Source organism: Sus scrofa, chromosome 18 (assembly GCF_054392235.1).
Source record: "Sus scrofa isolate SSC_HxYL_T2T_F1_AM1 chromosome 18, Sscrofa_HxYL_maternal_Yorkshire_Landrace_v2.0, whole genome shotgun sequence".
Taxonomy (NCBI): Eukaryota; Metazoa; Chordata; class Mammalia; order Artiodactyla; family Suidae; genus Sus; species Sus scrofa.
The window spans coordinates 17344738-17370588 of record NC_139400.1 but is presented as its reverse complement, the minus strand read 5'-3'; the positions used below and the strand labels follow the sequence as shown (position 1 = coordinate 17370588).

The 25851-nt window shown below is 47.1% G+C and overlaps 1 protein-coding gene across 5 annotated transcripts in view; it reads left to right on the top strand.

The window, feature by feature from the left end:
* TMEM178B (transmembrane protein 178B) overlaps window positions 1-25851 on the top strand; it is a 507816-nt gene that overhangs the window by 462877 nt on the left and 19088 nt on the right. The window contains exons 4-8 of one of the 5 annotated variants that reach the window (XR_014833631.1): window positions 1324-1405; window positions 5022-5108; window positions 7471-7624; window positions 9353-10646; window positions 10737-11407. The gene's annotated coding sequence lies outside the window, so the exon portion shown is untranslated. Of the gene's footprint in view, window positions 1-1323; window positions 1406-5021; window positions 5109-7470; window positions 7935-9352; window positions 11408-25851 lie in introns of those variants that run through there. The other 4 variants (XR_014833632.1, XR_014833630.1, XR_014833633.1 and 1 more) reach the window with 4 other exon arrangements.

Below are 25851 nucleotides of genomic sequence, written 5' to 3'. Positions count from 1 at the left end.
AGAAGAAAGAAAGAAAGATGTACAAGATAAAACGTTAAGTGGAAAATAACAGATATGTGGCTTAATTCTATAGGAGATCGGCAGTTTGTGGAAGGTGTAAAGGTTTGTCCTTAGACAGAGCTGAGACTCACCCCAAGCTTGGGGAAGGAACTGACAGAGTCATTATTCACTACCAGGTCTGTCTGACCACAAAAAACCTGTGCCCCTCACCATTAAGGCCTCTAGTTTTGTTTTTTGCTTTTTTGTTTTTGTCTTTTTAGGGCTGCACCTGCAGCATATGGAGGTTCCCAGGCTAGGGGTCTAATCAGAGCTACAGCTGCCAGCCTACACCACAGCCATAGCAACACAGGATCCGAGCCTCATCTGAGACCTACACCACAGCTCACGGCAACACCGGATCCTTCACCCACTGAACGAGGCCAGGGATCAAACCTGAAACCTCATGGTTCCTAGTGGGATTTGTTAACACTGTGTCATAATGGGAACTCCTAAGGCCTCTTTATGTTAACACACTTGATCTTTTGCAGGTCGGATGGCATGTGTTTGAAGACTAGGCCACTTTCTGTTACACTCTCCTCATCCTTGGCCTCTCTCACTCAGAGAGCCCCTGAGCCCTGGGACCAGAAAGGACAAGCAGAGCCCATGCTGCTATGGAGAAGCCGGCCCATCTAGGCCCCAGCATCTGCCACTGGGGACTTGGCTTCTCAAGTTCTCCCGCTGCAGTTGGGCTGCAGTGTCCTTTTATTTGTTTATTTTTCTGGGGATTTCTTTGGGGAGCAGATGGAAAAAAACCAGCACAAGGACTTTTTACTCATGGTCTTTGGCCTGCAAGAGTCTGGTATGTGATACTTATGGGAATCTTTCTCTCTCTTTTTTTTTTTTTTTTTTGTCTTTTTGTCTTTTCTAGGGCTGCACTCAAAGCATATGGAGGTTCCCAGGCTAGGGGTCTAATCGGAGCTACAGCTGCCAGCCTGCACCACAGCCACAGCAACTCCAAATCCAAGCCATGTCTGAAACCTACAGCACAACGCCAGATCTTTAACCCATTGAGCGAGGCCAAGGATCAAACCCACAAGCTCATGGTTCCTAGTTGGATTCATTTCCACTGCACCACGAGACAGGAACTCTGGGAATCTGTTTCTTTATGTGTCTTTTTCTTTTCTTTGAAAAGAAATGAAATGAAATGAAGCTTAAAAATCTCTATAGGAGGTCAGAGAAGACATGACAGAGATTGTTTTAAAGATATCACTACCTTTCTCCAAAATAAGGAATGACTGCATAAAATATATCTAAAACCAGAAGGATTCTGGTTTTCTCTTCTAGAATCAACGCTGAGGCTCTGAGGTTGACCTGCCGACTCCATCACGCTCAGCAGGCCGTCATCTAAAGCAAGCCCTGTATGCAGGTAAGAGTGTAGTGCTGCAGGTGGCCACAGCCATTTGCTGCAGACCGAGTGAGAATACCCACTACTGCCTATAAAATAGATAAACAAGGACCTACTGTATGGCACAGGGAGTTGTATTCACTATCTTGTAATAACCTGCAATGGCAAAGAATCTGAAAAAGAGTAGATATATATATATAAAACTGAATCACTTTGCTATGCACCAGAAATAACACGACATGGTAAATCAATTATACTTTTATTTATTTGTTTATTTTATTTTGCTCTTTAGGGACACACTCACTGCATATGGAAGTTCCCAGGGTAGGGGTCAAATCGGAGCTACAGCTGCCAGCCTACACCACAGCCACATCAACAGGGGATCCAAGTCGTGTCAGTGAGCTACACCACAGCTCGAGGCAATGCCAGATCCTTAACCCACTGAGTGAGGCCAGGGATCCAACCTGCATCCTCATGGATCCTAGTCGGGTTTGTTAACCACTGAGCCAGGACGGGAACTCCCAATTATACTTCTACTTTTAAAAAAAACTTTAGGGAATTGCTGTCGTGGCACAGCAGAAGTGAATATGACTAGTATCCACGAAGATGCAGGTTTGATCTCTGGTCTCCCTCAGGGGGTTAAGGATCCGGCATTGCCGTGAGCTGTGGTGTAGGTGGAAGATGCAACTCAGATGTCGCATTGCTGGGGAGGTGGCATAGAGCAGCAGCTGTAACTCCAACTCGACCCCTAGCCTGGGAACTTCCATATGCCGTGGGTGAGGTCCTAAAAACAAACAAACAAACAAAAAAAACTTTAAATTTTTTTTGAAGAAGGAAATCTCACTTACAGGCTGAAAACAAGTCAGAAATCAGGTGGGGCCACAAGACTGCTGTGGTCAGCGTGAGGTTCTAGCAGTGAGCCTGAGTCTGCTGTACCACTTTTGCTCTTTTTCTTTTTTTTCTTTCCTTCTTCCTTCCTTCCTTCCTTTCTTCCTTCCTTCCTTCCTTCCTTCCTTCCTTCCTTCCTTCCTCCCTCCCTCCCTCCCTCTCTCCCTCTCTCTCTCTCTCTCTCTCTCTCTCTTTCTTTCTTAACAGCTGCACCTGCAGCATATGGAAATTCCCTGGCTGGGGATCACATTGGAACTGCAGCTGGGGCCTATGCCACAGCCATGGCAACACTGGATCCAAGCCATATCTGTAACCTACACCGAAGCTTACTTACAGAGACATTGGATCCTTAACCCACTGATCGAGGCCAGGGATCGAACTTGCATTCTCAGGGATACTGTGTCGGGTTCTTAACCCATGGAGCCATGATGGAAACTTCCTCTCTCACGTTGCTCTTGAAGTCCCTGTAAGCTGCATGTGAAGGCAGAACTGACTCAGTAAGGGAGCTGCACAGGTAACGAAGCCATCTTTAGTCACTAAGAGCTGATCATGCTAGGCCTTCAGGTATTTGTGGAGAAAGACCTCAGGATGTTAACGCTGACTGGAAGGCAGGAGATAAAACTGGCTCCTGGAGTTCGCACTGTGGCTCAGTGATTAACAAACCCAACTAGCATCCATAAGGACGTGGGTTTGATCCCTGGCCTCGCTCAGTGGGTTAAGGATCTGGCATTGCCGTGAGCTGTGGTGTAGGTCACAGATGTGGCTTGGATCCCACGTTGCTGTGGCTGTGGCACAGGCTGGTGGCTACAGCTCCAATTCAACGCCTAGCCTAGGAACCTCCATATGCCCTGGAGCAGCCCTAAAAGACAAAAAGACCAAAAAAAAAAAAAAAAACAGAAAAGAAAAGAAAAAAAAAACGGCTTCTAAAGGTCTATTTGAGAGGTCAGTGGTTGGAGGGAAATTAGGAGCTGAGATAACTCCCCCCCCCCTTCCCTCTCTTTCCTGCTATCTGCTCAAGCAATCCGGCAGTAGGCGGAATCAGGGCAATGGTTGCTTTCAGCAATCCAGATTCCTTCATCTGCTCTAAGTGACTTCCTATCACATTTTCTGTGTGTGTCTTTTTAGGGCTGCACCTGCAGCATATGGCAGTTCCCAGGCTATGGGTCAAAATCAGAGCTGAGCAGCCGGCCTACACCACAGCCATAGCAACTTGGGATCCGAGCTGCATCTGTGACCTACACCACAGCTCACGGCAATGCTGGATCCTCAACCCACTGAGCGAGGCCAGAGATCAAACCCGTGTCCTCATGGATACTTGTTGGGTTCGTGACCAGTGAGCCACAACAGGAACTCCTCTGTACGTTTGTTTTCGAGTCTAAAACCTTTGTCCTAGGATGGGTAAAGCCCTTGTACCCTGATGTCAAAGTGCAGTGGGTGATTTTTGAGGATTCGTGGAGGATTGGATGTGCCACCACATGGAAGCCCCACCATGGAAAGTCAGCTCAATAGCAACAACAGGCCATAGTCTAAATTAGATGGACTTAGAGGGGGAGGGGATGTAAGACTTAGAAAAGAGTGTCATTGGCACCAGGGCCAGCATATGCTAAGAAGCTGTACCATGCACACTGTGTTTTATTTATTTTAAGAGATTACTTGGCTGGTAAATTTCAGGAGCTATTGTAGATAAAATATGTATGTACTTCAGAAAACCTTTTCCAAATGTCATCCTTAAGATCTTTGTGGATAAGGAGTTCCCGTCATGGCACAGCACATACAAATCCATCCCTGGCCTCGCTCAGCGGGTTGAGGATCCAGACACAGCTCGGATCTGGCATTACTGTGGCTGTGGCGTAGCCGGCAGCTATAGTCCAATTAGACCCCTAGCCTGGGAACCTCCACATGCTGCAGGTTTGGCCCTAAAAAAGCGGGGCGGGGGGGGGAGATCTTGGTGGATAAGATGGAGAAATAACGGATGTCTGACAGTATTTTAGAGTGCATTTTTCAGCTTATGGCTGATTACTCATATGTTTTATAAGTAATTCTGGGTCAACATGGAAGGGTGTGGTTTCAATTGGAGCTTTTGTCCCACTCCCAAGCCTTTAAAAATTGTTGTCAAGAGTGGGATAAAAGCAGAAGAGACATGCATCCGGTCAACTCTGCCAGTGACCGGATGCCAGAGGACTGCTAATGTAGTCCCTGAGAGCATCACATTCAAATTGATTTTTATTGGATTTACCCTTGAGGCTGAAACCAAGACGCACAAAAGTCCTGCATTTTGGGTTCAAGATCAATGGCACACACGCAGAATGTGAGAGCTGCAGCGTGGCAGAAATCCACGTGAAAACATCTTGGTATTTCATGTGATGTACCTTTAAAAATAAACCAGTAGTCTTCAGTTTCTCAGAAGGAAAATGTCCAGGAGTTCCTGCTATAGCACAGTGAATGAGTGGCTCGGGTTCGAAGTGGTCCCGTTTGATCCCTGGCCCAGGAACTTCCATATGCAGATGCAGCCATTAAAAAAGAAAGAAGAAGTAACATGTCCTGGTACAACATACATGTTTCTCCCTGTATTTTGTGCTGGTCAAGGATGTGGTAAATTGGGTTTAATTTTTGAGTCCCTGAATTGGGCCGTGGATAAAGGAGAATATCTGGGGTGAGGTAATACGATAACCATAATACATGAGCAAATGCGGAGTTTCTTTTTATTGTGATTCAACCAAAATTGATCCATTGTTAATTTATGTGCCAGGCACTATGAATGACCTTGGAAATGCAGAGATTTACAGACAGGATCCTCTTGTCAAAGTGTGGATGATCTCGCCAGGAAATCCAGAAGGTAAACAGCCCATGGCTTATGAGGGAAGTGCTGTAGGGTGCTGAGCATGGGCCTGTGGGACTGGAGGGAGAGGGGCAGGGAGTTCTGATGAAGAGGCTCAGACGCTGGACCAGGGAAGCTTGGAGGACATGAACTTGGAGAACCATAACTTTTTATTTTATTTTATTTTATTTCATTTTTGTCTCTTTAGGACCATTTTATTTTATTTTATTTTATTTTATTTTATTTCATTTTTGCCTCTTTAGGACCACACCTGCAGCATTTAGAGGTTCCCAGGCTAGGGGCCCAAATGGAGCTATAAGCGGCTGGCCTACGCCACAGCCACAGCAACACTAGATCTGAGTGGAGTGTGCAACCTACACCACAGCTCATAGCAATGCCGGATCCTTAACCCACTGGGCGAGGCCAGGGATCAAACCCACATCCTCATGGATGCTAGTTGGGTTAGTTAACCACTGAGCCAGGACGGGAACTCCCAACTATAACTTTTTAAAGTTGGTATAAACCTTTTTGTCTGATGCATATACAATGGGGTGGGGGGATGTCTTCTTCTCAAAGGTCCCTGTGGCTCCCAAAATCTTTGGTATGACACAACTTCCATATCTGTGGCTTGGTTCCTATACTACAAGGTCACATAGCTAGTGGCAGTCCTAGAGTTAGAATTCTAGGCCCATGTAGTTTGGAATTGAATTTCATCCAAATGTCTTTCCTGTGGGCCAATTTTCCCCCAATAGACTTTATTTGGTATGATTTTCTGCTAGAATTCAGCTGGCTCGCCAGATTTAGTATTGGCTGACAATTGGACAGGCACATACTCAATTCCTTTGTCCAGATCACAAAGCCTATGACCAGAATAGATCCACCCTCAACTCAGAGCAGGTGGCTTGCCACTAGGTATGTCCCAGGCTAGCCTCCAAGGATTCCTGCCAAGGACAGGATAGATGTGAAAAGACCTCAGCCTGGTGGATGAAGGAAAGAATAAGCTCAAGTGGAAAATCTATTACATTGAGAAAAGGCAGCCTTGAAAATAAATAATTACACTGATCTCAATGAAATAAATGTGTATGCCTTTGACCCATGGTGAAACTAGAGGAAGGAGAAAGAATGAAAGTGTAATTCCTATAATTTGCTATCTTGAAAACACCTGTGTCCTGCTGTTTATGTGGCAGAATTGTCCCCAGCAGTTATTGATGATGTCTTCGAGATTAGAATGTGCACCTAGAAGGTTTGCTTTCATGGTGTCCACCCTTCTATGCAGAGGTGGCAACTTTCCTTGAAGGTGGGGTGAGCTCTCACAGGTAGATAGTTCCCTGGGACCTTCCATGCTCTTGTGACCACCTCTGGCTCCCCCAGAAACCCTGGGGTCCACAGAGCACCTCTAACAAAAGAAGCTTCTAGAATGCTGGGGATTCTCTCCACGTTCTATAGTCTTCTCTTTACCTACATCACCTCGTGTTTTAGCTATGGATATAAGAAGATCATTAAGATGTTCCCTTGATGGCACCGATGGTTAAGGATCCAGTATTGTCATTGCTATAGCTGAGGTCACAGCTGTAGCACAGGTTTAATCTCTGGCCCTGAAATTTTCACATGCTGCAGGTGCAGCCAAAAAGTATTATAAATAATAAATAAATAAGATCATTAATACTATTTGTGTTAGTTTTTTGTGTGTCAATTTGGCCACAGAACCCAGGTATTTGGTCAAACATCAATCTGGATGTTGCTGTGAAGGTATTTTTTTTAGAAGAAATTTACATATTAATCAGTAGACTTTCGAGTTCCCTTCGTGGCTCAGCAGTTAATGAACCTTACTAGGATCCACAAGGTTTTGGGTTCCATCTCTGACCTCGTTCAGTGGGTTAAGGATCTGGCATTGCTGTAAGCGGTGGTGTATATCACAGATATGGCTTGGATCTGGCGTTGCTGTGGCTGTGGTGTAGACCAGCTGCTATAGCCTTTTTTTTTTTTTCTTTTTGTCTTTTTTTATTTTTTTAGGGCTGCACCTGCAGCATATGGAGGTTCCCAGGCTAAGGGTCTAATCGGAGCTGTAGCTGCCAGCCTACACCACAGCCACAGCAATGCCGGATCCGAGCCGCATCTGCAACCTACACCACAGCTCACGGCAATGCCAGATCCTTAACCCACTGAGCGAGGCCAGGGATCAAACACGAAACCTCATGGTTCCTAGTCTGATTTGTTTCCCCTGCACCACGACAGGAACTCCCCAGATATAGCTCTGATTCGGCCTCTAGCCTGGTAACCTCCATATGCTGCAGGTGTGGCCCTGAAAAGCAAAAACAAAATAAATAACTAAATTAGCAGACTTTGAGTAAAGCAAATTTCCCTTCATCAAAATGGATAGGTCTCATCCAATCAGTTGAACGTTTTAAGAGAAAGGGAAGAGAGAATTCTGCCTTTTACCACCTTTGGACTTGAGCTGCAACATCAACCCTGCCCTGGGTCTTCAGCCTTCAAGTCCACCCTGCAGATTTTGGATGTTCAGTCTCTACAGTCATGTGAGTCAATAACTCCCTCTCTCTCATATGTACGTGTGTGTGTGTGTGTGTGTGTGTGTGTGTGTGTGTGTGTACATCATATTGGTTCTTGTTTTCTGGAAAACCCTGACTCGTACACTTTTAAAACTGGAGAACCGATAGTTTAAGCCTATACGCACTTCTTCCCTTGACCCTGGAAATAACCTCAGCCCTTACTTGTCAAATGAAAATCAGGCTCCAGATATGAACTCCTTCCACTTCCCACTCTGATACCCAAGAATTTACCTGGACTTGGATGAGCCCTCACCTCCTAATCTCAAAATAAGAAAAATCACCACTTTTCCCTTCCGGGTCAGATCTTCCCCGTGTTCTTCATCAGAACCTTTGTCATCTTTCCCCAAACTGGGACCTTGCTCCATCGATCATCAGCTCTCTCCAGTACTTCCTGGCACCCATCTCCTTCCCCAGTATCTAAAAATATGTTCTAATGTCTCCCACGTTTTACAAAGGAAAGCAAAATAACATCTCCCTGAATCTTAACTGGCACCTTCTCTCTCTTCTTCCCTTCGCAGCCAAGCTACTCAATGCTTTTTTTTTTCCACCCTTTTTACAGCTGCACCTGCAGCACAAGGAAGAGGCAACAGCAGATCCTTAACCCAGGGATTGAACCCCCATCCTCACAGAGACAAAGGCAGGTCCTTAACCCACTAAACCATGATGGGAACTCTTCCCATTCACTCTTCAGCTGATCCCTTCTGCCTCCCACCCCTCACTGTGCCATTAAACCCACTCTGCCAAAGACACCAGCGATCCCAGGTTGCCAAGACCAGAGGGAGCTTTTCAGTTCTGACTTTACCTGATCTTTCTGTATCCTCTGAACAGGAACCCCTCCCTTCCTGTCCCTCCCCATCCCTAGATGCCATGACTCCATCTCTCTTAGTTTTTCCAAACGGATTCAAACCACTGATGGCAACACGGATAATTTTAGATGGTCCAAGGCCACAACCAGGGCTTTGTACACCGTGTAAAGTGGCCCTCTCTGGATCTGAGCCCTGCCCCAAAGGTGATTTGTGTAGTGAGAAAATAGATTCCCTCTTAGGCTCTTGCAGTCCTTCTAAGTTAAACAAAGAGAACATCTCAGTTTGAAATTAGCCCTGCCCCAAAGGTGAGTTGTGTAGTGAGAAAATAGATTCCCTCTTAAGCTCTTTCAGTTCTTCTAAGTTAAACAAAGAGAACATCTCAGTTTGAAATGAGTGTGTCTTTAACAGCTCTCCAATGCTTGCTAACTTTCCTTTTCTGAAAAGATAAAAGGAAAGCCCTCTCAAACACATAGCCTTTTCTGGCCAATAAGTCACAAGCTAGAATCTAGAAATGGGTTTTTTGTTTATCTCTATTCTTACTTATTTTTTGGAGTACTTTCCACTGGTGACAAGTGAGGCTACTTTCTTACTTACTACAGTGATAATACATTTCCTTTCTAAATAATCTCAAAAAAATTGAAGTTGAGTTGAACTGAGAAAAAGCCCAAGAAAAGCCATAGGGCAGGTGACACAGACCTAGGGTACACAGATGCCTGCAGTTTGAGAAACACTGCTTCCACACTGGTGTGTCTCAAGGGCCTGACCTCCTTCCTGTCACATGTCACGTGCTCTGTGCCATTTCTCATCTAGTCACAGAGATTTAATCACTGCTGATAGGCCTTAACACCATTATCTCTGTCTGTAGCTCTCTCCTGGTTTGTTAATGCAGATTTAACCACCCTACCCTGTCCTCGCCTTCATACGCCGCTGGTGTTACGCTGACCATTGGGTTCAGAGAAGATGCTGGGGTCGGTGTCCACCGCAGAGAGTCAAGGTTCCCAAGCGTTACAGAGATAATCCCCAAGGCACCTCACATCCAAGGTCAGCCTACCTCTCAGGGAACTTTGAAGTGAAAGGTTAAGATGACCAGGCCATAGGCATCAAGAAGACCCTGGGGAAATGCAGCCAGAGCTGGTGCAATAGAAACGCTAATAATCACCGCCCTGCACTGAGCACTTGCTAGGTACCAGCTCCCAATCCCGAGGCATTTGCATAAAACATTCTCAGCTATGGAAGAGACCAAAGTCATGCACTTTTCCTCCTGGACACACAGACCCCATTTCCTGGCCTGCCTCACAGTTGAAGCAGCTACGTGCCTGGGTTCCGGGTATTTTGGTGGAATGCGTGTCGCTTCTCGGTCTGGTCCGTAACCAACTCTTCTCCCACTCAGCCCATCCCCAGCTCGCACCTCCCTATCTAAGAGCACGCTCACGAAACAGAAGGAACAGGAGTCCCTAACCTTCCACGTGGAAGGCTGCCCATGGAACACCCACTCGGACTATTACATTTGTGAAGTAAACCTTTATGACGTTAAGCCACTAAGATTTGAGGACTTATCTGTTATAAGAGCAGCTAGAATTCCCTAATTCCCTAAGCCCCTAAATAGCACTATTACTATCATCATTGTCACATGAGGCTCTTCAAATAGATACGCCACTCTCCCAAGACCACAGCTGGTAAGACCACATCAGGGTTCAAACTTAAGTCATTCAGCTCCAGAACCCATGCTGGCCACCACCAGTGCTTTCCTATAAAGGGTTGTGGGGATGAAATGAGATAAGGCAGATATCTTGCTAACATGTGACTGACACCCGGGTGATGGAGAATAAAGGCAGCTGTGATTGTGATTGTGTGGGTGTCATGGTTGTGATGAGCATCCCATGGGCCTTCGCTGACTTTCTCCAATCCCACCTTGCCACCTTCCTACGGCCCCAACCCACACTGACCCTAACACACACCCCCTATGCGTCTCTGATGATCTATAACAAATATATTTGCTACCTTCCTGCCCTCTTTTTTTTTCCTTTGGTGTGATTTCAAGTGTCTACTGAGATTCCACGTCCAAGCTGGGCCAATGTACGCCTTGCCTGTGGAATGGGTCTGATGGAGCACAGCAAAGTTACAGGCCTGTCCTGGTCCAGTTTTTTTTTTTTTCTCATCAGCTTGAAAGAACCTCTTCAAAGGTAAGTGACTCAAATTAGAGGAGGAATAAGAACTGGGGGAATAGCTGAGATGCAAGAAGACAAAACCAAGACCCTAAATGTTCTCAACAGGCTGGAACAATGAGCCAAACCTGAGAAGAAGTTTAATAGAGAAAAACAAATGACAAAATCTCAGAGGAAAAGGCTGAAAGGTCACTGATTGGAGCCTCTGATGAAATCCTTGCTGAATGGATTTCCTCCTTCCTGGTGTTTATGATGCAAGTCGCACCTGTTCCTATCTGATTATCTCTGGCTGTAGGAAGAAATTACCGTATCTATTTAAAAATCTTGTTAAATTCCAATTAAATGGACAGGGCTAGCTTAGATGTTTTTTAAACCCCATGCTCTTAAGCAGCTGCATCAGAAGCAGACTTGTCTCTGATCCTGTGTGTGTGATCTCGGTTTCAAAAAGTGTTCCGTGAATAAACTTCAGAGGTGTTTATTATTGATGGGGGCAGCGTCCTGATGGGGAGACTTCTAGTCTAACTGGCCATGTTTGTTTGTTTCTATCACCCAAAGAGAAGGGCCATCAAAAGGGCAAATTGCACATCTTCTAGAAAACCGGGAGGCAGGTACTTAGAACCAAATGCAAGAGAAATGTTAGTGGGTTTGACCTTTGGCAAAGTTGCTAAAGCCTAAGGCCTCCACAAGGTTAACACTTGAAAAGGTTTAGGGCAAACCAGTTCCCCTCAAGTCTCAGGAAAAACGAAAGGCAGGTTAAGTAAAAGAGTGGCCATACAAAATAATTAAAACAATCGTCTTAAATCGCCGTAGGCATTGCTGTGGCTCTGGCATAGGCCGGCGGCTACAGCTCTGATTAGACCCCTGGCCTGGGAACCTCCATATGCTGAGGGTGCAGCCCTAGAAAAGACAAAGAGACCAAAAAAAAAAAAAAAAGAAAGAAAGAAAGAAATGGGCCCGTTCAGCTCCTCCACGATGCTGATGGTGGGCCAGGCTTGGAACCGTTTTCCTAGTGGAGCTGCCTGTATGTCACAGCTGCGTGGGTGTGCTGTTTCCTGCCACTGGCATGTTTCAGCTGTTCATCTTTCCCAGCTCCTTTGGGAACCATGGATCCAAAGGGCATTTTATAATTTAAAGGCATCCCAGCTCCACAGCCCTCTTTCATAGTGGTGACATCCTGAGTGGAATCTGAGATGGAGCAGAGGAATGAGGCTGTGTCTCTAGGGAAGCAAACAGGTGCAACTTAAAAATGTTTATAGGAGTTCCCACCGTGGCACAGCAGAAACGAATCTGACTATGAACCATGAGGTTGCAGGTTCAATCCCTGGCCTTGCTCAGTGGGTTAAGGATCCAGTGTTGCCGTGAGTGGTGTAGGTCATAGACATGACTTGGATCTGGCGTTGCTGTGGCTGTACTGTAGGCTGGTGGCTACAGCCCCAATTTGATCCCTAGCCTGGGAACTTCCATATGCTGTGGGTGCTGCCTTAAAAAAGACCAAAAAAGAAAAAAAAAAAAAAAAAAGAATGGGACGCAAAAGTGCTTGGTGATTCCAAGCAGCTCAGAGAAGCTACCAGTTTTGGTTTTGGAAACTTGGAGGGGCAGGTAGGAGAAACAGCAACCATCACCTTCCCCCAGATCCAAGGAACCTGACCAAATGGATCCGAAAGAGGGATGATAACTAGGCTTCCTGGCAAGGGCATTAATACGGGTGAAGATAAAGATAATTGAGTGAAGCAAGATGGCATCATTACCACCACTCTTATCAGACCTAACCGAGGTGTTGACATGGTGTTCCTACGTGGCTTGTATAGCCTCAACTTTATTACTGTAAAAACGCGGTGTTCCTGTTACTTAAAAGAGCCCTAAAGCAAATGCATGTTAACTGACAGGCTTGGCTGGAGTTGGGCAGTGAAGGGGCTTGGAGCAAATAGAAGAAAGTTTCCCAAGGTGCCTGATGAAAGAAACCTCCATTTGGTGGGGCATGCCCTTGGAATGCCCTTTTATTAAGTGCCCTGTAGACTCAGTAACATCCACTAGAAGTCTCAGGTGTAGCCCAGAACAAAGAAACGCAAGAGAGAAGAAACACAAAAGGGAAAACAAAGAAACAAAATCGAATCGGATCTGATGGAGCGGAATAGTGAACCAGCCAGTGAGGGAGGCCGCAGGTCGCCCAGCTGTGGGAAACTGTCCCTGAGGGCGCCACCTGCCACATCCGAGACCTGCCCGGTCCACCTGCACCTGGAGCCCCCAGGTGTGCGCACGCTAACTGGCTTGACCTCTCCTGCGCATGCTCGGTCTCTTAATCGCCCGCAGAGTAGGGAAAATATTGCCAAGCCAAAGACAGATGCCAACGTTCAGAGGAGAAACCCAGGAAGAGAGGCGAGTTTGATCCTTGACGGAGGATTATGTGGCTGTGGCTGCTCCTCTGGCTGGCAGCCCCTTTGAATACCTTAATTACAGCCCTCGCATCCTCACCCCTGGCACTTCCTGGCTTCACAGCCGGCTGCAGTCCTAGGATTCTCCTGCGGAGCAGTAGAAAGTCCAGGAGGCAGCCCAGCTCCTGGGGAGCAGCGGCCAAACGTGCCCAGGTAAGGCCCGGGCACGGGGAGCTCGGATGGGTAGGAGGGGCCAGCCTCCCTCCGTTCCTGCCTCAGTGGGCAAGTGTGTTTGTTTCCAACTGAGACTGAGAAGTGGGAGCTTTGGGTGTCTTCGGAGAGTTAAAAACCTAGCGTGCCGAGCACAGAGGGGCTGACTTGTTCTTTCCTGCTCTGGGCGCTTCCCCTGCCTCCCTCTTGTGTGTCTCTGCCTTTCCTCAGTTCCATCCTTCCCCGCCCGCCACCACCACCCCTCTTCCTGCTTCCCGCTCCCCCGGTGGGTGCCTGGAGCTGGTTCTTCTCGAGCTGCTTCTTCCAGGCGCCCAATGAGCTGCGCCGCCAGCCGCCGCCGCCACCGTAGTAACAGCTGTGCTCGCTGGGTTCCCAGGCTGCCGCCCCAGGGTCTCTTAAAGGCGCCCTTCCTTCTTCCAGCTTTTCCCTCTCCTCCAGCTCCCTCGCCTTTCTCTGCGCCCTCCCCAGCCATGGGTAGCATGTGCAGGCAGGGAAACCCGGCCTGCTTGGGAATGAGGAAGAGATCCCAGGAGGAGGACATGAAGGACCCACTTCCTGGACATACTAAACAGAACGTGGTCATGGACTTGTCCTTCCTGATGACTCAGGTGGACAGTGTTGTTTCGGATGAGACGGGGCTGGGGGACGTTCATGGGCTGACTGTGCTTTGGTGCAGCATGGTTTGGTCCCCAACCTGGCTGATTCAGAAACTTGTTCCTTTTGGTTCGTTGGGAACAGTCACACATCGTGAAGGAGGGTCACAACTCTTAACATCAGCGTTGAATAAGGACAAAACCAAGTACCAATGTGTTCATCACTAGAGGGGATAAACCTTTTGTGCCAGAGCCTGGAGAGAGGCTCACCAACCCTGGTGCTTCTTCCTGGGCACAGAGGGAGTAGGTTACCCAGCCTCCTGCTGTTAGGCGGAGCCCTGGGGTTGAGTTCCAGACAATGGAATGTGGGCAGAAGTGATACAGGCCACTTCGAGATCTGGCCATTAAAGGCCCCAAAGCACTGGACGTGAAGGACTCTGCAGTGAAGGAAGGATCTGGGATCTTGATTGGTCACATGGGAAAGAGCCACCATGAGTGATGCCTGACTCACACTGGACTGTGACATGGGCAAGAAGTTCACTTAGAGTGTTGAGACACTGAGCTTTAGAGATGGTTTACTTCCCATCGCTCCAAAAAACTCCCTTCCCCATCCCAAGGCACATGAGAAACCCCATCCTCAGAGGCTTGCGTGGTGAGCATGACATAGAGCAGAGGCCTCAGAGGTCGCTTATTTAGGCAGCCCTGCCACCTGAGCATTTCTGCCTTCACTTAGGAGGGACTGGAAGGGAACTGACGCAGGTAAGGTGCAGGAGACATTAAGCGAATCATTCTCCAGGCATAGGACACTTGCCAGTCACCTGTTCACCTTTTGATTTAGGAGTAGGGAGGAGAGTATTGTAAAAATCAAGAAGTAGTATTGAATGCGAAGAGTAGAAGTGTGGGGTGAGGCTGGAAGTGCTCAGATTTAAGGTGCCAGGCAGTGTCATGCCAAGGCAGAAGACTCTGGGCTGGCCAGGAGGGAGCTGGCCAAAATGATGAGTCAGGTTGGCATGAGTTAATTTCCAGGCACACATATCTGCCACCTGATAACACCTCTCCTGGGTTGTCTTCCACTCGGAGGCCTTCCAAATGTCGCAGGTCCCAACTGTCTCTCCCTATGTTCACCTCCTCTCCATAAACATCTCTTCCAGTCTCCCATATTCTCAAGCCAGAAACCATAGAGTCAGTCTCAACTCCCCCCTTCCTCCCCTGCCCACCTCCAATCCTTTGGCAAGTTCTGTCTGCTCTTCCTTCTAAATATACCGAGAAGTCAGCTACCTCTTGCCATCTGGCTGCTGCCACACTAGGCCAAGCTGCCATCATCTCTTGCCTACCTTATGGCAAAGGCCTCCTGGCTGGTCTCTCTGCTCCATCCTAGCACCTCCTACTGCCTGTTCTTCCCACTGCAGTCATATTATTTTTATTTAAAAAAGTAACTCAGACCCTGTTGCTCAAACTCTCCAAATGCATGCTGTCTTGCTGAAAATAAAATCCAAAGTTTTGGGCCCGATCTGGGCCCCCCTCCTCTCTGATCTCATCTCCTCCAGTCCCCTCCTCCAGCAGATGGGTCAGTGCCCTCCCCACATGCCCTGACTTGCCCCATAAGTCACCCACCGGACAAACTGCCCTGTCCTCCAGTGGCCTATCTGCATCTGCCCGGAGGTATATTATGGGCTCCGGGAAAGCTTCCAGAAGCCATCATCAGCGATGAAGCAGGAGTTGGATAAAGACCCAGCTTCCTGACTGGTCAGTGGGGCAGTTCTGAGGCACGTTCCATGTATTCCCTCAGAGGTCCCCAGCAGGACTGAACCTCAGTGGCCCACAGTGGTGACCCACTCATGAACGTCCCAATTGTTAGCTTTCCTCCCTCCCTTCTCTTCCCCATCCTCTCCAGGGGCTTCCTAAGATCACCCACAGACACCCCTCGTTCCTAAATACTCGGAGCTCCCATTGTAGCTCAGTGGGTTAAGAACCCAGCTAATATCCATGAGGATTCGGGTTTGATCCCCAGTCTGGCTCAGTGGGTTAAGGATCCGGCATTGCTGTGAGCTGCAGTATAGGTCACAGATGTGCCTCAGATCCCATTTTGCTGTGGCTGTGGCACAGGCTGGCAGCTGCAGCTCTGATTCGACCCCTAGCCTGGGAACCTCTATATGCCATAGGTGCGGCCCTAAAAAAACAAAAAAAAAACACCAAATCCTCATCTCAGGAGACGAAGATAGCCTCTTGTTCCACTCCAGCCACACCAGCTTCCTGTTTCTAGAACGCATCAAACTCCTCACCACCCAGAGCCTTCGTGTCTTCTGTTCCCTCTGCCTGGAATACTCTTCCTCTCAAGTCCTTTCAATCTCTGCTCAAATATCATCTTCTCAGACTTTACATACAAAGTAGGAACTCTGAGCTCCATGACTCGCTCTCTAGCCCCTTTCTCTGCTTTCTCTCTTTCTCATCAATGGCTAACAGACTCACTGAACGTTCATTTGTTTAACTATTGACTCTCTCCCCCCCAGCAAAGGATAAGCTTCATGAGACAAGGGGCTTAGTTTGCTTTGTTCTGTTCTGTTCTTTGCTTTTTCCCAGCCAGTGTCAAGAATGGTTCCTGGCACACAGTGGGTGTTTAGTAAATGTTGACTAAATAAATGGACATAGAGACAGATAAGAGGGAGAAAAGAAAGGAAAGAATACTTTTAACCGTAGTCGCCAACAGACAACTTGGCTTGAGTGATCTTTGTTGGCAGTTGCTCAGAGTCTACCAGATGGGTGTGGTGCCACTGCTTAAGAAAGATCTTGAGACATACTCAATTTCCAATGTTCTATCAAAGAATTGGAAATGTCCCCTGATTAAAAATGTAGAGAGTTAATTTCACAAGCATTGCTGCTTCCTAACTTTTGTTATAAGAAGTATTTTATTTTATTTTTAATGATTTTTAATTTTTTTCCATTATAGTTGGTTTACTATGTTCTGTCAATTTCTACTGTACAGCAGTCACACGTATATACACATTCTTTTTCTCACGTTATCCTCCATCATGCTCCATCACAAGTGACTAGATAGAGTTCCCTGTGCTGTACAGCAGGATCTCATTGCTTATCCATTCCAAATGCAATAGTTTGCATCTATTAACCCCAGACTCCCAGTTCATCCCACTCCCTCCTCCTTGGCAACCACAAGTCTGTTCTCCAAGTCCACAAGTTATGAGAAGTATTTTAGATCCTCGTTCTAGCATCGTTCACAAATTCTTCTAATTTAGAACTTTTTTTTTAATAGTAGACTTGTGCCACTATGCAGCTTAAGCATAAGAGGATTAGAACCTGCTGTTCTTATGGGTGTGATCTGGGTTTTATGTCAGCCTTCTGGCAGCTGCCGAAATGTCACCTCTCAGAGAAACCTTCCCTGTCCACCATCTAAAGGTGGGAAGCCCTATGTGGTGATTCTCTCCCATAATGTGCTGGTGTTTCTTTGGTGGCACTTACCCTTACCTGTAGGGACATATTTATTTGTTGCCACTTCTTCCATGTTGTCTCCCTTCACAGAGTGTAAGCTCCCTGAGGACAGGACTGTGTCTGTTTTGTCACGACTGCATGCAGGTGCCTGACACACAACAGACACTCCGTTAATAGCTGAGAGATGCAAGAAGGAAGGGAGACAGGAAACAGGAACCAGGAACCAGGGAGCTGGGGGTGGAGGGGTGGGCAATGCGCTCAAGGCCAGGTCATCACCCAGGCTTAGGACCCAGGCCTTCTGAGCCCTCCTCCCAGTTCCTCTCTGTGCTTCCCTGAAGCTTTGAATCTTGTCGAGGACAGGCAGGGTCATCCAAGAAAGCAGAAAGAGGAAAAGAAAAATGAGGCACCCGCGGATAGGATGGAGCATCTAGGCTCTTTTCACAGCCACTATTCCTTATTTCTTGCTGGAGTATTGGCACCTTTAAAAGCCTTGGCTGTCCTTCCCAACCTCCCCACTCAATCACAAACCACAGTGCCTAGAAGAAAAGCAAGGGAGGAAAAAGAAAAAATCAATGCGCTAAATCTTCCCTGGGCTCAGTAGCAACTCCTGCAGCAGCTTCCATCTCTGGCCACAGAACTGAGCTCTCCAGCCTTCCAAACTTGCAGGTTAAAAATATGCCCCTCTCAGAGTTCCCGTTTTGGCTCAGTGGTTAACGAATCTGACTAGGAACCGTGAGGTTGTGGGTTCGATCCCTGGCCTCCCTCAGTGGGTTAAGGATCCAGTGTTGCTGTGAGCTGGGGTGTAGGTCGCAGCCGTGGCTCGGATCCCGAGTTGCTGTGGCTGTGGTGTAGACTGGCAGCAACAGCTCCAATTAGACCCCTAGCCTGGGAACCTCCATATGCCACGGGCGCTGCCCTAAAAAGACACACACACATACACACACACACACACAAATACATATACAAATATGTATATATATATAAAATCCCTCTCCCCTCAAGCTTCCCCTGTGGCTCGGTGGGTTAGGAACCCACCAGAGTGTCTGTGAGGATTGAGCTTGGACGCCTGTCCTCACTCAGTGGGTTAAGGATCCACTCATCGGGTTAAAGGATCTGGTGTTGCCACAAGCTGCAGCATTGGTAGGTCGCAGATGCAGCTCAGATCTGGTGTTGTCCTGGCTGCAGGTGGGTGTAGGCCTGTGGCTGCAGCTCCAGTTGGACCTCGGGCTTGGAAACTCATATGCCTCAGTGTAGCCCTAAAAAGGAAAAAAAAAAAAAATGCCCCTGCCCACTTCTAACCCATTCCCAGCCTAAAGAAGATGAGGAGATAAGCTCAGGGCTGCCTTGACTTCCCAACTCTGCTTCTCTGTCCGCTGATTCCCATCCACCCCCTCGTGCTGGCTCCTTGCGACTACTCTCAGCCCTTTCACAAAGCTTTCCACTCACAATTCACACTTTTTTTAATTCATGAATTCTTTTTCTTATAGTTGATTTAGAATGTTCTGTCAGTTTCTGCTGTACAGCAAAGTGACTCAGTCATTCTTTTTCTCACATCATCCTTCATCATGTTTCATCACGAGTGATTAGACATAGTTCCCTGGGCTGTACAGCAGGATCTCACTGCTTACCCAGTCCAAACACAATAGTCTGCATTCACTAACCCCAAACTCCAGTCCATTCCACTCCCCTCTGCCCCCCCCCGCCCCCGGCAAACACAAGTCTGTCCTCCATGTCCATGATCTGTGTCTGTTTTGTAGCCAGATCATTTGGGCCATATTTAGAAACCACATAGGAGTGATATCATACGGTGTTTGTCTTTCTCTTTCTGACTTACTTCACTCAGTATGAGAGTCTCCACTTCCATCCATGTTGCTGCACATGGCATAATTTTGTCCTTTTCATGGCGGAGTAGTATTCCACTGTATACATGCACCACATCTCCCAATCCATTCATCTGTTGATGGACATTTAGGTTGTTTCCATGCCTTGGCTCTTGTGAATAGTGCTTCAATGAACATAGGGGTGCATGTATCTTTTTCAGTGAATGTTTTGTCTGGATATATGCCCAGGAGTGGGATTGCTGGATCATATGGTTGTTCTATATTTAGTTTTCTGAGGTATTTCCATACTGTTTTCTGTAGTGGTTGTACCAATTTATGTTCCTACCAACAGTGAAGGGGGGTTCCCTTTTCTCCACACCCTCTCCAGTATTTGTTATTTGTTGACTTGTTAATGATGGCCATTCTAACTGACCTGAGGTGGTACCTCACTGGGGTTTTGATTTGCATTTCTTTAATAATAGTGATGATGCCCATTTTTTCATGTGCCTGCTGGCCATCTGTATGTCTTCTTTGGAGAAATGTCTATTTAGGTCTCAATTCACTCTTAATCCTCCTCTTTTAGACGTTTAGGGAGTGAAAGGCAAAGAGAGTTGTTATCTGCCTGTGGATAGTTGGGTTGAGGACAGAATCCTCTTTGGAAAATATTAAGTGACTTTTTTCACTTTGCCTTTAAAATCCTTCCAACAGACTCCCTTAAGTCAGAGCCAGGGACCTGGGGGTATCAACTCTCACTACCTTGACCTCTTTGTCAAGAGCTTAGTCTTGAAAGCCAGGCTTGGAGTCCTGTTGTGGCTCAGCAGTAACAAACCCAAGTAGCATCCATGAGGACATGGGTTTGATCCCTGGCCTCGTTCAGTGGGTTAAGGATCTGGCGTTGCCATGAGCTGTGGTGTAGGTTGCAAATGTGGCTTGGATCTGGCATGGCTGTGGCTATGGCACAGGCCAGTGGCTATGGCTCTAGCCTGGGAACCTCCATATGCCACGGGGGTGGCCCCAAAAATCCAAAAAAGAAAAGAAAAGAAAGGGCATACAGCTTTAGAGACTTCCCATGTACTGCAGATCTCAAATGCATATCTCCTGTCCTGGCTCTTCCTTGAAGTCAGACTTTGCAGGCAGCTCCTTCCCGAATTCTTCCCCTGGCACAGGAAACATTTCCAAAATTGAGGTGCATATCCTGCTCTGCCCTCAGAACACCTACCCGCCTCTAGCCTTCTCTTCTCCTGCAGGGAAATGCCAGTCTTCCAGTTGCTTAGCCAAAGGACATGGCGTATCCTTGACTTCTTTGTCTCCCGGATCATGAGTGCTGCAAAGCCAGTCTATGCCACTGTTACCTTTCACCAGGACTTTTGCAGTCTCCTCCAAACTCACCTGACTTCTCCCACTCTTGCTCCCCTACAGCCTGTCCTGCCCCGCCCCCAGCAGCTGTAGTGGAACTTTAAAAATGTATGCTGCTTCTCTGCTGAAACTCCTCCAATGGCTTCTTATCTCCCAGTAGAAGCAAAACTCCTCACCACGGTCCACCAGGCCCGCCACGATCCAGCCGCCACTCCCATTGCTGCCTCTGATCCAGCTGTGGGGAGTCCCTGCTCTCCCTCCCACACGTCCAGGCTCGTGCTTGCCTCGGGGCCTTTGCATTTGCTGTTCTGCCTTCTTTTTTTTTTTTGTCTTTTTTTTTTTTTTTTGTCTTTTTGTTGTTGTTGTTGTTGTTGCTATTTCTTGGGCTGCTCCTGCGGCATATGGAGGTTCCCAGGCTAGGGGTCCAATCGGAGCTGTAGCCACCGGCCTACAGCAGAGCCACAGCAACGCGGTATCCGAGCCGCGTCCGCAACCTACACCACAGCTCACGGCAACGCCGGATCTTTAACCCACTGAGCAAGGGCAGGGACCGAACCCGCAACCTCATGGTTCCTAGTCGGATTCGTTAACCACTGCGCCACGACGGGAACTCCTGTTCTGCCTTCTTAAAGGACCTTCCCCCAGAGTCAGTCCCTCACTTTCTTGAGGACTTAGCGTCAAATGTCTTCTTATTAATAGGGCTTCCCTTGACCACCCGTGTGAAAGAACAGTGCCACCCTGCACTCTGTTTCCCTTCACCTGCCTTTCCATCCCCCACATTGCTTACCGCCCCCAACATCTTACCTATCATGAGTCTACTTATAATCTGTCATACCTCCTGCGGAATACTAGGTGCATGTGGCCAGAGGGCAGGGACTTTGTCCATGGCTGCATATCCAGCACCTAGGACATAGTCCTGGGACATAGTAGGAGCTTGAGCAGTATTTTATGAATGAAATGGTTCCGCAAAGGCTCCCCCCATCTCTGGTGCCATTGGACCCTGAGGACGTGTTACCTTCCCACAGAGCATCCTCGAAGGGAAGCAGGTGTGCAGGAAATCTGAGCTACTGAGCTTTACGCCACAAAGAGGCTGAGTGACTAAAAACAAACACACCCTGACCATTTGAGGCAAGAGAAATTGTCAAACTATATACTGATCAAGTTTCAATTCTGGTTCTCTTCAGAGTTACCCAAGGGAGGGAGGGGCTGATGATGAAGCATAGCCCAGTTAATAAGACATTTTAAAAGCTGCCTTTTCTTGGCAATCCGTGTGAAGGTGGCAGTAAAGCATATCTCTGCACATGTGTATTTCTGTGGCTCCTCACATGAGTTCAAGGATGCATGTGACCAATGTGCCTTCTTGCATGATGCTACAGTCTTCATTTTTCTTCTTTCTCCCTACGTGTAGCCACTACCTAGACTCTGGCACCACATTTGCCTGTATTTTTGGGATTTTTCTTGTTGTTGGCTTTAATGAGGTTTAATTGACACATCTGCCTGTTTTTAAACTTTATATAAACAAAATCCTGCCACATGTATTTTGCATCTGGCTTCTTGCTTAACATGTGTGTAAGGTCCATTTAAGCTATAGTATGAAGCTATGACTCATGTATTTTATTCCTATAAAGGATTCTGCCTTATGACTATACTACAATATACAATAGATAACAGTCTGTTCTACTATTGATATATATTTGGGTTATTTCCACCTTTTGGGCAATAAACACAGTCCTGCTCTAACCATCCATGTACATGTCTTTGGATGCACACATGCAGGCATTCCTATTGGCCATTGGGCAGGCAGATTAATGGTCTACAAAGATGCCTACATCCTAATCCCTAGAATCTATGAATATGTTACATTTCATGGCAAAGTGGCATTAGAGTAGCAAATGGAAGTACATTTACTAATCAGGTGACCTTAAGATGGGAAGATTATCCTGGATGACCTGGCTGGGCCCAGTGGTATCACCAGTGTTCTTAAATGTGGAAGCTGGGGTCAGCCGTGGAGGTCAGAATGACGCCTGGTGAAACTCGCCCACTGTTGCCGGCTCTGGGACCATCAGCCAAGGACTGTGGGTGGCCTCTGGAAGCTGAAATGATCGAGGAAAAGGATTCTTCCCTAAAGTCTCTAGAAGGAACACAGCCTTGCTGACACCTTGATTTTAACCCAGGAGGTCCCTTTTGAACTTCTCAACTGCAGAGTCACAAGATAATAAATTTGTTGTTTTCTTCCACTAAGTTGGTAGCCGTTTGTTATGGCAGCAATAGGAAATGAAGATGATGATATTCTAAGTAGAATCACTGCATATGTCCATGTTTCTCTTTTCTAGATACTGGCAAACAGTTTTCCAATGTGGTTGTGCCAATTAGACCCCCATCAAGGACCTCTGAGTGTTCCCATTTCTCCACATCTTCATCAGTGCTGCATCAGTCAGTTTCGTCAATTACAGCCCTTCTGCCACGGCATCTCTTTTTTATTTCAATTTGCATTTCTCTGGTTCCTGAGGAGGTCAAGGACCTTTTTGTGTCTTTACTGGCCATCTGGATCTCCTCTTTTGTGAAGGGCCTGATCAGATCTCTTGCCATGTGATTCCTGGGTGCTGTTGCGGTAAAGGAGGAATTGAGTTTAGAACCTAGTGCTCTAGTTCTTTATTCATAAAACTGTTCTGCATTCTCCAGTCACAAAGCTGGGATTTTCTTTAATGTTTTATGAGACTTTTTTCTTTTCCTTGTCTCCCTAAAAATACGAAGCAGCAGCAGATTCTATCCTATACATCATAATATGGCTATTTTAGTGCACTTACAATGCAACACACGCACTTACTCGCACACAGTTACAAACATATATGGGACACTGAAAAGAAATATGCAAGAACCATGAAAGCCACGAGCGAATATTTTTAAAAACAGTAGTCATAAATACCAATAGGCGATTACAGTATTATTTATAGATTAATAATCTCTGCATGAGGCTATTTCATTTGGAGGCTCTGTGATGAGTGTATTAGGCCAAGCCTGGGTATTGAATATTGAGATCAAAATATGATCTTCTTCAGCTGGTATCACTTCCAAAATAAATCATTCATATGGTCGGTGACTCATACAAATCGATGCCAGTAGGCTCTGCTGCTTGTTAGGAGATTTTTATTTAATTCAAGCATTTTCATTATTGAAGATTTTTATTGTGCACTGTTCGGTTCTGAGTTTGGGGCAATTGTTATAATAAGGTTGCTAGTCCGAGACTACAGATAAAGAACAGCAATTCGATAATTAAAAGGCAACCAAGAGTGCACTCTGTCGACTAGCAAACAAATCGGATCTGAAACTGCATGAAGATGAGCTCAGAGCCAGAACCATTAATGCACAATACGATTATTTTCAGTGGTGAACTGACACAGGTTGGGGCTCCCGCTATAAAGGGGATTTTGTAAGATAATCAGGCCAACAGTGTTAGGCGGGACGGTCCCGAGTTTCCTCTCTTTAGAATTCCATGTTTAATCCTTTCGGGGTTTTACTAGACCAAGTTCTATTCCTCCCTCTTCTTATTTATTCCTTCCCTTATCTACTACCATCCGGACCATCTGTATGGCTTTGCATCCTCAGAAAAAGTAAAGGTTTTGAGAGCAAGGGCCTGGTCGTCGTCTTTGTTTGCCCATCTCTCTAAATATCTTTTGGAACTGCTTGTTCATCCCTGTCCGCATCAGCCCAATGCAAGCCGCAGTTTCCCGCTAGCTCTCTCTACATCCGTTCTCCCTGCCTCTGCACCTCCATTCTCGCCCCACCCCCCAAAATCTCCACAAAGAGGCCAGACTGATTTTGTGTTACACAAATCCGATCCTGTCATCCCTGTCCTCAAAATGGATTGCCCTTATTCCGAACTCCACATGGCCTGCAAGGCCCTGCCTGGTCTGGCTCTTGCCTGCCTCATCTAGAACCTCCTCTTCCTTCTCCTCCTCCTTCTCCTCCTTCTCCTTCTCCTCCATCTTCTTCTCCTTCTTCTTCTCCTTATTCTCCTTCTTCTTCTTCCTCCTCCTCCTTTTTCTCCTTCTCTTCCTCCTCCTTCTCCTTCCTCTTCCTCTTCTTCTCCTCCTCATTCTCCTTCTTCTCTTCCTTCTGCTCCTCTTCTTCTTGCCGCACCCGTGGCACGTGGAAGTTTCCAGGCCAGGGATCAAACGTGCACTGCAACAGAGACAATGCTGTATCCTTAACTTCTGTGCCACCAGGGAGCTCCCTAGAACCTCTCTTCTTGTTCTCTGAGCTCCACCTTCCAGATCCTAAAACGCATTGTGTGTCTCTTGACGCAGGGCCTTAGAACACATGCTGTCCTTCTGCCTGACTAATGGCCACCAGTCCTTCAGGGCCTCACCTCACCACCACTTCCTCAGACCAGCCCTCCGGGTAATCCCAGCCTAGGTCAGAGATGTTGTGTTTGTTCTCAGCAATCTTTGTGTGTGTGTGTGTGTGTGTGTGTGTGTGTGTGTGTGTGTGTGTGTCTTTCCCTCAGCATATGGAAGTTCCCAGGCTAGAGGTCAAATTGGAGCTATAGCTGCTGGCCTATACCACGGCCACAGCCATGTGGGATCCAAGCTGAGTCTGCAACCTACACCACAGCCACGCCGGATCCCTGACCCACTGAGTGAGGCCTGGGACTGTGGATCCGTTTCCCCTGAGTCATGGCAGGAACTCCTGTTACAGCGATCTTATTTGTCCTTTCTCGTACTTGCCACAATTTTGAAATTTTATTTGTATGATTTATTTCTCCCTTCAACTTTATTGCATGCCTAGCGTATGTCTGTATTAGTTTGCTAGGGCTGTCATAAGAAAACGCCACAGGCTGGGTGGCTTCAGCAACTGAAACATCTTCTCTCAGTTCTGAAAGCTGGGAATCAGAAATTAAGTTGCTGGCAGGTCTGGTTTCTCCCAAGGCCACCTTCTTGCCATGTCCTCACGTGGTCTTTGTGTGTGGATACATCTCTGTTCTCATCTCCTCTTCTTATACAGACGCCAGTCTTCTTGGATAAGGGCCCTACCCTTGTGGCCTCATTTAGCCTTAAGTGCCTATTTAAACACCTGCTATGGACTGAATGTCTTTGTTCCCCCAAACCCTTATGTTGAAATCTAATTCCCATTGCGACGGTGTTGGGGGGTGGGGCTTTGAGGAAGGTACTAGATCATGATGTGAATGGCATTCATGCCCTTATAAGAAGAGATGACAGAGCTGGCTGGTTCTCTTTTTTGCCACGTGAGGCTGCAGTGAGCATTGGCAATCTGCAACCAGGGAGGGCTCTCTTTCTCTCCCAGGGAGAACCCAGCTGTCCTGGCACCCTGATCTCAGACTTCCAGCCTCCAGATCTGGGAGAAATAAATGTCTAGCCGTTCACAAGCCACCCAGTCCATGGCATTT